General features: G+C 36.3%; 1 pseudogene; it reads right to left on the reverse strand.

The window, feature by feature from the left end:
- Positions 1 to 14,903: 14,903 nt before the first annotated feature.
- On the reverse strand, positions 14,904 to 15,841 carry LOC134477574 (olfactory receptor 51G2-like; annotated as a pseudogene).
- Between the last annotated feature and the right edge of the window lie 430 nt (positions 15,842 to 16,271).

The following is a 16,271-nucleotide window of genomic DNA, read 5'->3' on the forward strand; positions in this document are numbered from 1 at the left end:
ACCAATTAAAAACCATAAACTAATGGGAAAAAAGGGTTCACATTTTACAGTTACATATTTGTGTCTTGATTTGTATTCAGCCTGTAGTATGACTGAAGAAATACAAACTGCTCCAAATAAATATAGTAAATAATTAATTAAATGCATGCATGCATTAATAGATGAAATAGGAAGAGTATAAAAGAGGAGGAAGGAAGGAAGGAATGGAAGAAGAAAGAAGAAAGAAAGAAAAATAATAATAAAAGAATATGAGAAGTAAAGTTAGAGTCAAATTTTGGTAAAAATTATGGATCTCTAATCAAAGAGGGCAAGAGACTCGGTGTAATATGTATTTTCCTGAGGGGGGGAAAATGCTTTTAAGAATTCTGTATCACTTCACGTGAGCAGAAACCACACAAGTTTAGGGATTTCTCTTCCAGGAGAGTACAACCATCTTTTACATGAAATGATGTTTCTTCAGTTTCTAAATCAACTAGTGCACAGGAGCATGAAAAAATGAATTGAAAATCAGCAGTAATAAGACAAAGAGCTAGGATAATATAGGGAAGATTTCCTTTAAGGCAAGCACATAAGTTTTTATAGGGAGAACAAAACCTTTAGAAACAGAACACAAAAATCTTGTATTTAATTAATCACACTGAGCACCTGCTTTCTTATCTAGGTGGTCCTCGCTCCGTGAATGATGGGGTTAAGTAAATGTGGACTAAGCAAGTAGAGGTTTGCACCAAGAATGTGAACTGTAGTGTGGAATGCTGTGTCCAAATCGGTGAGTGAGGAAGGAGAAGTTCAACGGGATATAGAAAACACAGAGAACAGCAACGTAAGAGCCACATGTGCTGAGGGCTTTTCCCTGTGCATCCTGTGATGGGAGGTGGAAGACAGCATGGAGAATGTGCACATAGGAGCTGGCAATAAGGACAAGATTCAGAAGAAACAGTAAGACCACGAAGAGTCCATAGATTGATTTGTTGTGGATTGGTAACTGGTGGTCAACATAAACACCAGCTGAAATAAATCAACATGGTGCTGAGCCTGAGTGGCCTACCTGAGGACTGTAGCCATCACAAAAAGGAGCTCTGGAGAGGAAGAGTAGTGCTGTGGGTTCCCCTAACTGTTATTTTTGTGTGTAGCCATTTGTTCTCCAGGAGGCGCTTGTCATGCTGGTTCCCCTGATATGAACTCAGCCATTAACATTGGAGGAGTTTGGCACCGTCTTCCTGAGAATAGCTGCAGATCATTTTGGGGGAGCTTTGATCCTTTCTTTGAGCATTGCTTCCTGGCTGTGGAGAGGAAAATGTGTGCTGTTAAATCTCCAGGAGAAGTTTGTCATGCTAGCTTCCTGATATGCACTTGGCAATTCAAATCATCAGAGGAGCTCATGACCATCCTGTTGCAGAGGATGGCTATGGTACTTTGCAGGGAAGCTCTGATCATTATTCTGATCTGTTGATTCTTGGCTCCAGGACAGAGAGCCCCAGCTCTCTGTCTTGGCCCCAGCGTGCTGCCACAAATCCTTTGCCCCACTGGTGTAGACTTTCTAGCTTCCACCACTGACATTTGGGTCTTCCCAGCACAGATCTGTGAAATAGACTTTCATGGCTCAATGTTGTGGGCTCTGGGTTTTCAGCTGAACTCATGAAGAGTGTTGCTATGGGATACAGGTCCTTGGCTGGATTTTCTACGTCTTGAGTGTTTTGGACAGATTTCTTTCACTTTCTTTCTTTATATTTGATTTCATGGGTAACCATTATAAATAATACTATAAATTATGTGTCCTGTATTGTATTGCTTTCCTTGTAACTCTGACTACAATAGCACTGATACACATATTTCCACAGGGTAACTTTGCAATGTGTATATGCTCACAATGTGGGCTATGGTATGAGCATGACAAAAATGTAGCCAGTAAATGAGATAGTCATGGAAAATATTCACAAAGATGGACAAATTGTAATCCAGAATCCACAAGCACTCAAAATATCAAGATGATTGTATACTGAAGTGGAATACAGATGGCCACATACCAGTGAAAACACAGGCCATCAGGACCTCAGCCTCTGACAGTGAAGGCATAGATCAAAAAAATATGAGCCACTCAACCTCTGAAGGTAATCTCATGAGCACCAAAACAGAAGATGCCCAGTGTGCCAGGCACAGAGGAGTAGAAAGAGACAAGTCAGTTGTTGAAAGGATGATCAGAAAGTAGAATATGGGCTCTCGGAGGGACTGCTCTGTCTTGCAGTCTATCAAAATCGTGGCATTCCCCATTAAAGCCACAATGTAAATAAAACAGGAAGGCTGGGAAATCCAGTCATGGATCTTCTAAAGACCTGGGATTCAATGAGGAAATATGTAGCTGGGTAAAAAAACAATGTTCCTGTTTTAGCAATACAACATTCCATGGTGATTAGAAGAAATGAAATTTTTCCTCCTGTGCTTGGGGAGTGCAAGATGAGAGAAAGAGACAGAGAGAGACACAGAGATAGAGACAGGGAGACACAGAGAAACAGGGACATAGATTAGAGGAGGAATGAGGTGTTACATAAATTGCTACCTATGAGTTTCAGCAGTACTGGGGTCATTTTACTATGGAAATAAGTCTATTAATGAAGCTCATCACTTGAATCATCCTTGTAATCATCTGTATTGTTTAGAACATGATTGGATTCTGAATTTTCATTCTTCATGCTCATTGTCTTCTAATCCTGAAATGAGCCTTGCAACAAAGTTAATGCACATTTCTAATATTTAAGCCTCCCCATTAGTTTGGAAGGCAATGGAATTTGATTGAAATCTGGTACTACAGACTTTGTGAGAGACTCTGTAAGCACTAATATAGTTGATGGAGCAAAGTGAATGGATCAAGAAGTTTAAAATGCTTTGAAGCAATTCATAATTTTCTTTTTTTTTTTTTTTTCCTTTTCTTTTTTATTGGTACCGGGGATCGAACTCATGACTGCCTGCTTGCAAAGCAGGCGCTTATGCCGCTGAGCTAAATCCCCAGCCCCAGAAGCAATTCATAATTAAAATACCTCACAAACCCTAGAATACAGGCACTGCCATACTCAGAAATGTAAATTCTTGTAAGTCCTCATTGACTTACATAAACACATTGATAAAAATCCCTGGTCCAAGTCCAATAGCTTTTCACAACACTGAAGCACAAAATCAACACGGCTGGATGCTCCCAGACAAGCACTGGTTCTTTGAGAATCCTGCCCCGGAGTGGGAATTGATGTGCTTCTGATGTGCTGACTGCACAGAGGGTCAGATGGAAAGGGGTAAGATGAGCTAGTGATACAGCTCTGTTCACTATTCACACTACAAGAGGCATTTTCAGACAGAATGTGTGCTACCTAAGCCAGGAAGCCGGTACTTAATTGTTCACTTCTCCAATCACTTCAATACACAAGAAATGTAGAAACAATACAAACCCCATAGCCTGTTTATTTTGGTATCTAGAAGGTACCTTTTGTAGTTCTGTTGAATTGCAGTGCTTTGATAGAGAAGGAATTAACATGTGCAGTAGCCTGAAGGAAGAAAGAGCGATAATGAAATTAGCCTTTAAAAGGCTTCAAATGAGCCATGCTACTTAGAATGATAGAGAATTTTCCTATAGGCTGGAGCACAGATGTTTTCCAAATAACGCCTAAAGATTTACTTTCATCGTTGGTAGAAGCTATAATTTCTAACCACATTTTTAAGTATCTCATTTTTTCTTATCAGTAAGAAAATAAAATAGGACAATAAAAATTAAATTTCCCATTTTTGAATGTGTTCCAGCACAGATAACAAGATCACTGCAGAGTCTTACTTGTTCCTACAAAACCATAGACACTCTGACCAATTAAAATATCATTGTCCATCACAAAGATAAGGGTAATATCAGAGGTGTGGAGTCCTGTTCTTTACTTTAGGCTAAACTTAGGAGTCTGTCTCAATATTATGTGTCTACCAGGCTCATTATTTCTTATTCTATAGAAACTGAATTTATCTCATGTAATTCATAAGATTTTACGTCTGAATCTTTATGAGAAGTTTTGTATATAACTTTTAACTGAACAAATAATTTATTTATGAATAATATGTGCTCACTACTTTTCAATATTGTGATTTAATAGAAAAGGTGCTATGATTTAACACTTAATTTTTCCTGCTGAGAGTAGTTTGGCCAACAGGCCTGATCTCAGCCTGCACTGCCCATTCTTCTTTCCATGTGTGATCATATCACTCTCCAGAAACCACAGCCGTTTCACCTCATTCTTCCACAGAGCACCGAGAAGCACACTACTTGGTCTTTTTTATGGGTAGCACTAGCAAAGTAACTTTGTGATACGTTTCTACCACCTGAGGCCCCTTTTTAACTCTCAACTTTATACAGAGAACAGAGATTTAATCTTCAGAGACTGCTCAGAGCCTCTAGATCTGCTCCTGCAAAATATGAAAAGACATTGAGAGTACAAGCAAAGTTAGATGAATTTATGTACAGAGGAAATATAAAATAGTGTAGACTAAACACATGACTATTGACATTTGTTTTGACACTATAAAGAAATAAATATTTATGGAGACAGATCCTTTGTAGAAATGGAGGGGACCAAGAGCTGGAGGGAACGGGGAGTGAGGGGGAGAAGAAATGATGATGCGCATGCACCAATTCCCCACAAGCAATGGAATTATTCTGTACTTCAAACATGTTCTAATACAAATGGGGAACAAATAAAATTAAGGATTAAAAAACATAACTCCTGCCTTACATAGATGTGAAACTCCTGGTACTTATATACGTACAACAAACTGGACAATTTAATTGTGAGTGTTTTAGATAGCAAAAAAGGCTTTTTTTTGCTAGCTCTTAATAATATTGTTTCTTGGGCCAGTAATTTAGCTCAGTGGCATAAATGCCTGCTTGGCAAATGAGGCCATGAGTTTGATCCCTGAACAAAGTAGTCATAATAATAACACTGTTTGTCCTCAATGATGTTTTTTTTTTTCCTTAATGACTAAAGTGCCTAGATTGTTTTCCTTGATTGACATAAAAAACACGGAACCATAATTTTTCACCTAAACTGACCTAGACATGAATTTCTCATTACCATAGCCTATTTGAAAAAACACTATTGTTAAGTATCTAAAATGTTAGATCCTAAATTTCTACCAAGTATTTTGTTGCTGATGCTCAAATCTTGACTTTATCATATGCAAGCTCTGGAACTTTAGATGATTTATACGTAGTTCATACATCTAAATTTCTTTATGTATAAAATGGAAATAATAATATTTCCTTTGTTAGATAAATATGAGACATAAATACAACTTTTTTGAGGCACCTAGAATAAAGTCTTACATATTTATTAAGCCTTAAAATGTAGTACTTTTATAATTATTTGTTTTATTTTCGATTTCTGCTCACCAGGATCACTCCACAGGTATGATTTATGAAAAACATGTTGAAGAATCACTCATACTACCAACTCTTTGTACAAGTTTTTTCTGAATTCTCCAAGATTCCTTCTACAATTTGGAGTCAATCATGTATGGACTGTGTGGTTTTTATGAGAATGTGATTATTTTGAGTGAAGACTTAGATCACTTTATTATATAACTGAGATTTCTGAGAAGCATTGATGGCAATCATGAGAAGTAACATATCACATCTGATTTTGAATGTCTTCTCCAACATTCCACATAAATATTTAAAACATCTTCACTTTCACAGTTTTTGTTTTTCTATACACATAGAATAAAATGTTGTGTTTGTTTTAATCAAGTTTTTGAATCCAATCAAAAACAGACAATAAAGTATTTAGCAAGTGGCATTTTGAGTTGTATTTTTATTTTATCTGTAAATGAGAAAGTATCTAAAATTGAAACCTCCTGAAGATATCTTGAATTGATGAGGGATGTCTTAGGATAAGGACAAGATATAGAATCACAGCACCAAATAAAAATTAACAAAACTGGTCTCCAGTAACAACCATGTTGTTGTTGAAATAATTACAATTTCATACTTTTGCATAATTGAAGTCATCTTTATATACATATAAATAAAGATTATATATATATATATATATATATATGAATCTTTTTTCTCCCTCTTCTCACATATTCCCTTCTGATGAAAGAAACTTAAAAAAGCCTAAATAAATGGACTGCTTTATATTCATAAGTTTAAATTTCATTAAGTTTAAATTTGATTCCTCACATTATTTCTGTAGATTCAACATGATTCCATCAAAATCCCAGCAGGTTGCTTTGTGGACCTTGGCAAAATGATTCTAACCTTTGTACAAAACAGCCAAAGATCCAGAATGACAGAGAAATGCATTAGAACACGTTGGAGGATTGTCTTAGTTACTTTTCTTCTTGCTGCAGCCAATTACCCAGGACCCAAAGTTTAAGAGGAAAAGCTAACAGTCTGTAGAAGTTTCAGTTCATAATCACCTGGCTCCATGGCAGGTGGCACTGCAGAGGAACATCACAAAGGAGAACCAGTTTATGGCAAGCAAGCAGAACACAGCAAATACAAGCAAGCCAGGGGCCATCTCAGCATCTTTCTTATCCCGGCTCTTCAGGTGGGTAGCACTCATACTAATGCCTATGAGTCTAGCACTTCACCATGAATCAATTCCAGTGTCACACACCTAGACCCAGCCACCTATGACTTCATGAGGCTTTTGGATGACATCTAAACACAAGCTATGACAAGTACTCTTCTTACCCATCTTTAATACTTACAATAAAGTTGTAGTAATCAAAACAATGAGGTATTGACATAATCGGTTCATGGATTAATAGAATAGAACAAATTGCTCAAAATATATACAAATGTATGATCAAACTCTTTTTCTTTCTGTAGTGTTCTTGGTTCTTTTTAAAATTTTATTCTATTAGTACATTAAGTGAGCAAAAGCAATTCCATAGAAAAAGGATTGATTTATCCAAAATTGGCACTAAGAAAACTTGAAATGGATATGTGAAAAACACTATCTATATACAGACATTAGTTTTCATTAAATTTAATATAAAACATGCTTGATAAAACTAAAAATAAAAGTTAAAATCTAAAAATAAAATGAAATGACACAACACTTATAAAAGATAATGTGGGATAAAAATCCTTGTGTCCTTGAGTTTGGCACCAATTAAAACACAATTCCTGAAGATAAAATGGACATTTATAAATTTATTAAAATTAGAATATTCCTGAGACTTGTTACAAGGATGACAATCAATTTGCAGTATAGGGGAAACTTCCCAACTCACATAAATCACAAATGACTTTTCTACAAGATACAGTGCTGAGATTGCTATATTTGTACACTGGACATGCAGAATTCTAGACATAGATAGTAGATGATGGAAACGTGAGTTCCTATTTTTAGAGTAGGAGATATAAGCAAGAGAAGACATTAGAAGTGCTACATATGGTAATGTCAACATAAATTCCTATTTTGATTAAATATGAGTAAGTATATATGGAAATATTCATAGATAATGGCTCATGAACACACATATCTTTCTCTGATGATAAACGTGGGCAGCAGAAAAACCATATTAGAAAGTAGAAAACAAGCATTCATGACTACAGTTTCAATACTTTTTTCATTTTGCTATATTTTATTCTCAAAATATTTATTAGTATATATTCATGGTACACAATATATTCATTCATCTTTGGGAACTGTTACATATAGAAGGCAAGGAAATTATGGGGAACCATGCCTTCTTAGACAAATGACTGATCCTAGGATATAAATATTCAAAAGAAAATTTATTAATTTTGTATAAACTCTGTTGTTAATGAAGTGAAATATGAGATCCCAATGTTTCAATATAAACTATGTATATTGACTTTCTTTCAAAAAGTGGTAAATGAAGTAGCATTTTCATTCATTTTATTTATTCAATATTTTGTTGTTATACAGAAGAAAAACATTGTCTGTCGTGTACTGGAAAAGTGCTGTCTTACTATACCATATACCTAGAAAGAGAGAATTTTTTTAAGAAGATCAACTTCCTAAAGGAGAAGCAATATGGACACTGCCAGAGTCACAAGATACAGGCACACAGCAAAAGTGATAGTCAACGTGTTCCACCTCTGCTGTCTTTCCCTTCCAAACACAAAATCCTAATGTACTCTTAAGGTAAGCAAAAGAGAAATCTCAGTAGTGTGACATTCTACAAATCTTCAAATTAATCTTGAAAACTTCCAAAAATTCACAGGTGATAAAAGTCTGAGAATCTCATAGCATTAAAGACGAAGCTAAGAAGCTGGAATTGGTGGCACATACCATAACCTCAGCTATCTCAGTACTCTAGGAGGCTGAGGCATGAGTGTAATAAGCTGCAGGCCAGCCTAGGAAATCTTTTCACTTAGCAAGAACCTGTCTCACTGTTGATAACTTTGTACTCTGTTCTACACCATGTGCTATGTCTATCCTTGGTTTTGACTGACAGCTTTGTTTTGCCATATTTGACTGTATTTCCCCCCCCCCAAAAAAAAAGTAATAAGAACTAAGGAGTAATAAAATCCAAAATGTGTAAATTTTGTTGTAAAAAAGAGAGGGGAAAAAAAAAGAGCTCTAACGGATATAACAGCAAGTGTGTTTAGGGGTGTTAAATAGCTGACTATATCAATGTTTTTGGATCATTGAACACAGCTGTTTGCAGTCTCCCTGTTTGAATGTCCACTTTGTATTCTTTGATACTATGATTTGAGCAACTATTTTCAAGATGATAATATGTAATCTATTAACAGGTGATTTCTTACTGTTATATTTTTTTTTTGTAGTTCTGTATTACGTGCACCCTTACACCGCTTTGTTTTGTTTTGTGTTTTTCTCTTTTTCCTCTTAAATAAAATAAAAAAAAAAGAAAAGAAGAAAGGAATAAGGGGGAGGAGGAAATGGATATAAGAACAGGGAAAATGGATTTGATCCAACCATGTCACATGTATTTGTAAAAATGCTACATTGAAACCCATACTAATATTCCCATAGCTAATATCTCCTAACAAAAATATATTTTCAAGAATATTAATTTAGAATTATTCTCATTTTAAAATTTTCATTTCAAAAAAGACAAAGAGATATATAGTTTGATAACTTTGAGAAAAAAATGAAGAACTCTAATCTGGGTTCTGTTCATATTTTCTGTTTTTCCCTTTCATTTCTTAAAGAGCATATAATTTATTGAGGAAGTTTCACATACCAAATCTAATCTACGGGAGTTTTTTGATACAACTAACCTTCATTTTTAAAACCTCAGTTAATTGCACTATTACATACTGTTCTTAGTTAGAAACAAAAGAACTGATTCTGGCTCATGATGCAGAAGAGGATTTATGAGTATATTTTTGGTAGTTCCCAAAATGCAAAGAAAAGGTGGCGTGTCAGACTCAAGACCAAAAACTGCAAATAGGACATCACCCAGAATCACACAGCTCAGCCAACTCACCCAGTTAAGAAGACCACACCGACATCACCCCTGTGGAATACAAGCCGCAGCCCACACTGCAGAACACCAGCCCTTCTCTACCACTGTTCACCTAACTGTGGGGCCCCCACAGAGCTCTCTGAGTTCTCTGTTTCTTCATATCATTACTTCAGAAGCTTCAGACAGGCATATCTATCAGCAGAGCATAGATCATGTGAGTAGATGATGGACACAGGAGAGCTAGAGACAGAGAGAATTGAGCCATCACTTCCCACTGGCCTGTCCCTTTCTTGCTTATTTTCAAATTATTTCCTTCTACCGCCCTACGTTTGTCCCTTCCCAGTTTAGAATCCCTAAACAAACTTAGTAATTTGCATATTCATTGCCAAAATTAACACAGTTGGAAGCACAAAGTTAAGAAATCTAATGTACTTGCTAAATATTTATTAGACCATTTTTAGACAGTGATAATTTGTCTAATTAATATTTATGAATGCAAAATAAAGAACTCTAAAAGGCCATGACTGCACTCATCCAGCATTTCTTTAAAATTCAGAATTAGCTCTTGAATAGAGTCTGCCAGTGCCTTGAGAAAAACAATTAAAATTTTAATCCTGATGTGGGAGGATTTTTTTTCTCTGCACTAATGTGCTGTTTCCTAGTGTACCAGTTGTGCCACCAACTAGAGTCCCTCTCTAGTGACCTATGATCCACCTAACAGAGTGAACATCAAGTAGCTCAATGAAATTTTACTTTAGTTCAGCCAATTCTTGTATAAACTCATTAACCTTCTCAAAAAGCTTCCATTAGTGTAAGTGGTGGCCCAGAATTTGATATTTATTTATGATTTGCTTGCCATGTAATCACAAGGCTTAATTTCACTTGCAAGGTGAACTTTTAGCCTCAAGAATTGTCATGTCGACTTCCAGGAGAACATGGCAGACAGATAGCAGCAGCTATGGAGGCTCTCTGAAGGAACCAGCTTGGAATTCAGGAATGGTGCGGAATAAGGAGTCATGAGCAGGTGGAGATATGCCCTGCTGACCCAAGAACAAACTGGGCTGAGAGAAACCAACTTGGAGTGCAATCCTGGTGCTATAACAGGAACAGAAAAGCCTCAGTGTGGAAGCTGGAGCCTGCGGCACTGGAAGCCGCAATTTGGGTTTCCTGCCGTGCGGCGGCTCCATCTACATCAGCTCGGCAGGGAGACAGACGCGCGGAAGCTCTGAGAATGGGAATTGGCGAACGGAGTTGAAAACAGGACTGGCGGGGAGCTGTGCATTGACTTGCAGGTGAGGTGAGTGAGAGAAACTGATACTCTTCCCACGGTTTGGGAGACTCCAACAGAGGACATTCTGGACTGGGCAGACTTGCAGGAGCAGGGCGCTCGGCGACTTCAGCCACGTATCCCCCTCTCAAGCGGGATTGGTGAGAAGTGCCTAGCCTACATGACACTGCTGGCAGTGACCCAGTAGGCTGGCAAAACCCAGATCCCAGAGCCTGAGGGTGACCTGGAGAGGCAGGCCCCGCATACACTGCTTGATCTGCAACTTCCTGGTGTACGGTGGTGGGCGGGAACACCTAGCTGGAGCAATTCAATCAGACTGTGGATGACAGGAAAGGAAGCTGGGCCTCCTATATATGCTTGCATATATAAGGAACAAAGAATATGGGGAGAGGGAGCAACAAGAAAGGCTCTGCGGCCCCTAATCCTGAAAAACAGGCAATAGCAGACATCACACCAATAGACATAAAGCACCATCTAGAGAGCCTCATAGATCAGTTCAGGAATGAAGTTATTAATGACCTGAAGCTAGAAATAAGCAGAATAGTTAGAGAAATGCTAAGCACCACCCAAGAAAAAACAGATGGTGGAATGGAAGATCAGAAAAAGAGGAGAGAATTGTTTGATGGAGAAAATAGACAAAGCATAGCATACATGAAGAGGTTCAAAGAGACTACCAGGAAACTAAAAACTATCGAAAACTGGCATAACAGCTTGAAAGAAACTAAGGACAGACTATCTGAACTGGAGGGAAGATTTGTAATATGGGAGAATGAAATGAAAAACTTCTTAAAAGTAACAAAGAAACAAACAGCAATAATACAAAGAATAGAAGATGATAAGAGGATCTATAACTTAAGAATTAAGAACATAAAAGAAGAAGTAGGGACACAAACAAATGAACTACAAAAGCTACTCACAGAAATAATCCAGGAGAATTTTCCTAATTTAGCAAAAGGTAAAGATACTCAGTTGTATGAAGCATACAGGACCCCAGCCACCTACAACCCAAACAGAGCAACACCCAGGCATATAATAATAAAAATTCCAGAAATTCAATACAAGAACAGAATATTAAAAGCTGTCAGAGACAAGAAACAGACCACTTACAAGGGAACACCGATCAGAATTACAGCAGACTTCTCGGGACAAATCATCAAATCACGAAGAGAGTGGGGGAAATAATTCAAGCTTTGAAAGATAATAATCTCCAGCCAAGATTGATATATCCTGCACAACTATCCCTGGAAATTGATGGAAAACAAGGTGCTTCCAGGATAAAGAGGAACTAGGGGAATATGCAATCACCAATTCAACTCTACAGAGAATACTACAGGATATTCTAAAAAAGAAAAATACAAAGAATCCAGAAATAGTGGCAGAGAGGCCGCAATTAATGGAGCAGAAAACAAAATGAAGAAGACAAACTGACAACTAATGACAGAAAAAGAGCTCAACAGAAATGAGGCAGAGAAGATTGGATGATAGGAACAGCTACTTTGGAGAAAATGACGTCTTAATAGGTAATACTGATTTAGTATCATCTTGTTTTGAAGTCTCATCAAGCTCTTGTTCTTCTGTCTCCATTGGTCTTAACAGGTGGTATCTTATTGGATTTTATTATATATGATAGTATAAGCAAAAACTTTTAAAGACAAGGAGATTATACAGAAACCATTGTTCGTTTTCTGTTGGTTGATTCTAAATACCCTGTAATGCTGTCATTCTCTTAAATGGTTTTACATTGTTTTGATATATTTGATGCTACAGTATACAAAGTTATACTCAAAGATTTCAAGGAAAGAGACAATATGGTAACTACTTTTATGTCAGGATTATCTTGTGGTGAAACACTATTCTGCTTAAATGGTTATGTTTTGATCTGCGCTGTTTTGCTGTTATGCCCTCTTTTATCTCAATCTCCACTTCGTTATTTACTTTTTAATTTTTATCCTTTTAATTAAGGGAAAAATAAAAATAGCAGGATATATTATAGTAACCCACTTTGACTTTCCATTATCTTGATTTAAAGCCCTGTATTACTTTCACCATCTTGTTTTTGACTGATGTCCCCCTATTCTGTTTTGCTTGATAGTACCAGGTTCGAAAGTTTAAGCAACAGCTGTGAAGATAGTGAGATTCATTATAATGCCCATTCTCGTTGACTATTATCTACTTTTGAAGACCTATAATGTCTCCAATATTCTGGTTTTGTCGGTTTTGTTCTTTACTGTTTTGTTCAATTTAATTATAACTGAGGATATAGGCAATTCTATTAGAGATAGCGGGAGGCATTATGGTAACCATTGTTGATCACCTTGTATTATGCTTTTACATTATCTATTTTGTCCACCCTTTTGATTTGATTGACTCTGTCCTGTTATGTCACATTTGGTTCTACTCCCTTCCAAAAAAGTAATAATAACTGTGGGAGCAACAAAACCCAAAATGTGTAATTGTCATTGTACAAAAGAGAGGAAAAGAAAGTGCTCTAAACGATATAACTGCATGTATATATAAGTGTATAAGATAGATAATGATATCACTGAGTTTTGTTGGATCACTGAACAGAACTGTTTGCAGTCTCACTGTTGGAATGTCCATTTTACAAGCTTTAATTTTGAGACTTGAACAATTATTTCTAAGTTGACAATATGTAATCCATTAACTAGTGATTTCCTACTGTTTATTTTTTTCTGTAAATCTGTATAACTTGTACCCTTTCTCTGCTTTTTTTCTCCTTAAATAAAATTTAAAAAAAAAAAGAAAAGAAAAGAAAAAAAAAAAAGAACCTGTGTCACAGTAAAACAGGGCTGGAGAAGGCCGTCAGTTAAAACCCTGGATTGAAAAAAAAAATTCTAAGTACACCTATGTTATATGTTTCATGGACTAGATTCTGGAGCAGCAGTAAAACATTAGACAAGCATTGGATACAGAAGAAAATATAATATGTACTGTTGTTTAAAAGACTATCAATAAGTTTTCTTAATTTTCACATCTACTCTACACTAATGTCAGATTTTGATAAGAGAAATTAAATGAGTGATATATAAGAAATGCATGCCCTTATATATTTCTGTAAAACTAAAATTATTATAACTAAGTTTATTTTAAAAGGAAAAGGGAGGTTTAAATGAAGATTTGAATACTGAATTTACTAACAAGTTGATCGCATAGAATCATGATTGTAAAAATCAGACAATAGCACATGAAATTTAGAATAGAAGGGGATGAAATTGAGCATATGGGTACAGAAAAAAATTTAATGATGCTTTATGAATTACATAATTTTTAAAAGGCTATAAAGATAATTCATTGAATCACATTAATGGAAAACAAAATCCTTTAAAGTGTCAAGCATATAAAGTTCCAAGTGTTCAAAATATGCGTATCTCTCAGTCCCATAGTTAGAATTGAAATATACAGTTCCCCAGAAATTTTGAGCACATCAGTGCACAATGTCATTGGGATCTGGGGAAAGCATTATGAGGAGAATATCAGCAGGAGATACAGGAACTCTAGGACTGCATTTCTCTCAACTTAGATTTCAGACAGCACAATTAAGGATATGGAACCTGTGTTTACTGCTATAAAAACTGAGAAATGTACTACAGCTCTGTTTGACAAAATGGATCAAATGAATAACACAAAATGTCTGTACCTCTCGTAATAGAAAAGCATATGTAGGTTCCTTAAAAAAAATCTTCACTAGGTCTGCATTATACAAGAACTACCAAATTTAGTTCAAGTAATTTGCTCTGAGTTTACTACCCTTTATCCTTCAGAAAATCTGCTACATTTCATGCAGGCATTGTTTTCTTTTGATTGCAGGCTTTCTAGTTCTAATTTCAACAGATCTAAAAATGTATTTCAAATATGTTCATGGTAAAGTAAATATATTAGAATATTCAGAGTAGGATTTATATTACTGTTATCCTGACATGTAAATATTTAGGACTTGATGGTATTCAAAACATATAATAAATAACCTCATTATAAAATAAAGCTAGGCCTTTATAATCTATTTAAAAATAATAAATTTACTATCACTCAGGTTTAGAAACAGGTCTTCAAGGAAATGCATTTTTGGAATCAATTACATTCTCAAGACAACACTGATAAATATTATCATACATATAGAGGAAATGGGAAGAAAGCTGTGCTTTGCAGTCTCTTTCATTTAAACTTCATGCTTCTTGATTTTCTTGAGGATTCTGTCACGAATCTGCTTGGTCTTTGCACTATAGACAATAGGGTTTATGAGTGGTGGCACCAGCAAATATACATTGGCCATGAGCACATGAACAACCAGAGACACTCTCTGCCCTTAGCGACGGTTCATAGACAGCCCAATTATGGGTGTGTAGAAGTTTAGCACAGCACAGAGGTGGGAAATGCAAGTACTGAGTGCTCTCACTCTCGAGATTTTGGAGGCTATACTCAACACTGTGCCCAGGAAGAGGAGATAGGACAGGAGGAGAAGCACTGAATCAAGTCCCATGGAGCAGATGACCACCATGAGGCCATAGATACTGCTCACACCACGGCTGGACATAGTTGTCTTTATGAGGTCCTGATGCAGGCAGATGGGGTAGGAAAGAACATTGACTGCATGATATTGGAGTCTCTTCAGCAGTAAAGAAGCTGGAAATACCAGGGCTAAGTCTCTTTCAGCTATTGCCAACCCAATCCCAACAATCACATCACTGGTTAAAATGTTCGCATAGCCCAGAGGTTCTCGGATTGCTACAAAGTGGTCAAAGGCCATGACTAACAGAACAGCTGACTCAATTATTGAGAAAATGTGAAGTACATCTGGATCAGACAAGCATCAAAATGAATTTCCCTAGCATGGAACCAAAAGATGCTAAACATAGTTGGCAAGGTGGTGGTGTATAGGCCCAGGTCAGTGAGTGCCAGCATTGAAAGAAAGCAGTACATTCGTTGGTGAAGCTAGGTCTCTGTTCTGATGATGAAGAGGCTGGCAATATTCCCCACAATGGAAGTGGTGTAAACCATGAAGATACGGAGGGAAATCAAGCTGTACACGCTTTCAAGGTCGGAGAAGTCTGTGAGAAGGAAGCGAGGATACAGGGCAGAACCACTGAAGACAGACATTGTGCTGATGGAGCCACCTTCATTCTAAGTGGAGAGACATAAAAATGGAAAATTAGGGTAAAAGTCGGTATCATGCCAACAAAAGCTTTCATAAATTTATGTGTACTGTTTTAATCACTCCTGTGCTAGAAAGTTTAATAACGATGGTTTATTTATCATCAGTATTTATCATTTAAGAAATTTATTTGTTTTTTTGTGCACGTAATGAAGAATAGCTGGTCTTGTTAATAGTAGGAATATACATAAAAATAGGCTTTTATGAGACTGTCTATATTTAGTGTTTATCATTAAGTTTAATTACCATAATTTAATTACTATCTGTATTTATCATTTAAGATTTTATTTATTCTTTTATCATCTACATCATGATGAATAGCTGGTTGAACTAAAATAGAAAAAATGTGTTGAAATACAAATTGTCTCAAAGGTA

The sequence above is a fragment of the Cavia porcellus genome, unplaced genomic scaffold (genome assembly GCF_034190915.1).
Source record: "Cavia porcellus strain 051 isolate PalLab524CR breed Dunkin Hartley unplaced genomic scaffold, mCavPor4.1 scaffold_9, whole genome shotgun sequence".
NCBI classification, from domain to species: domain Eukaryota; kingdom Metazoa; phylum Chordata; class Mammalia; order Rodentia; family Caviidae; genus Cavia; species Cavia porcellus.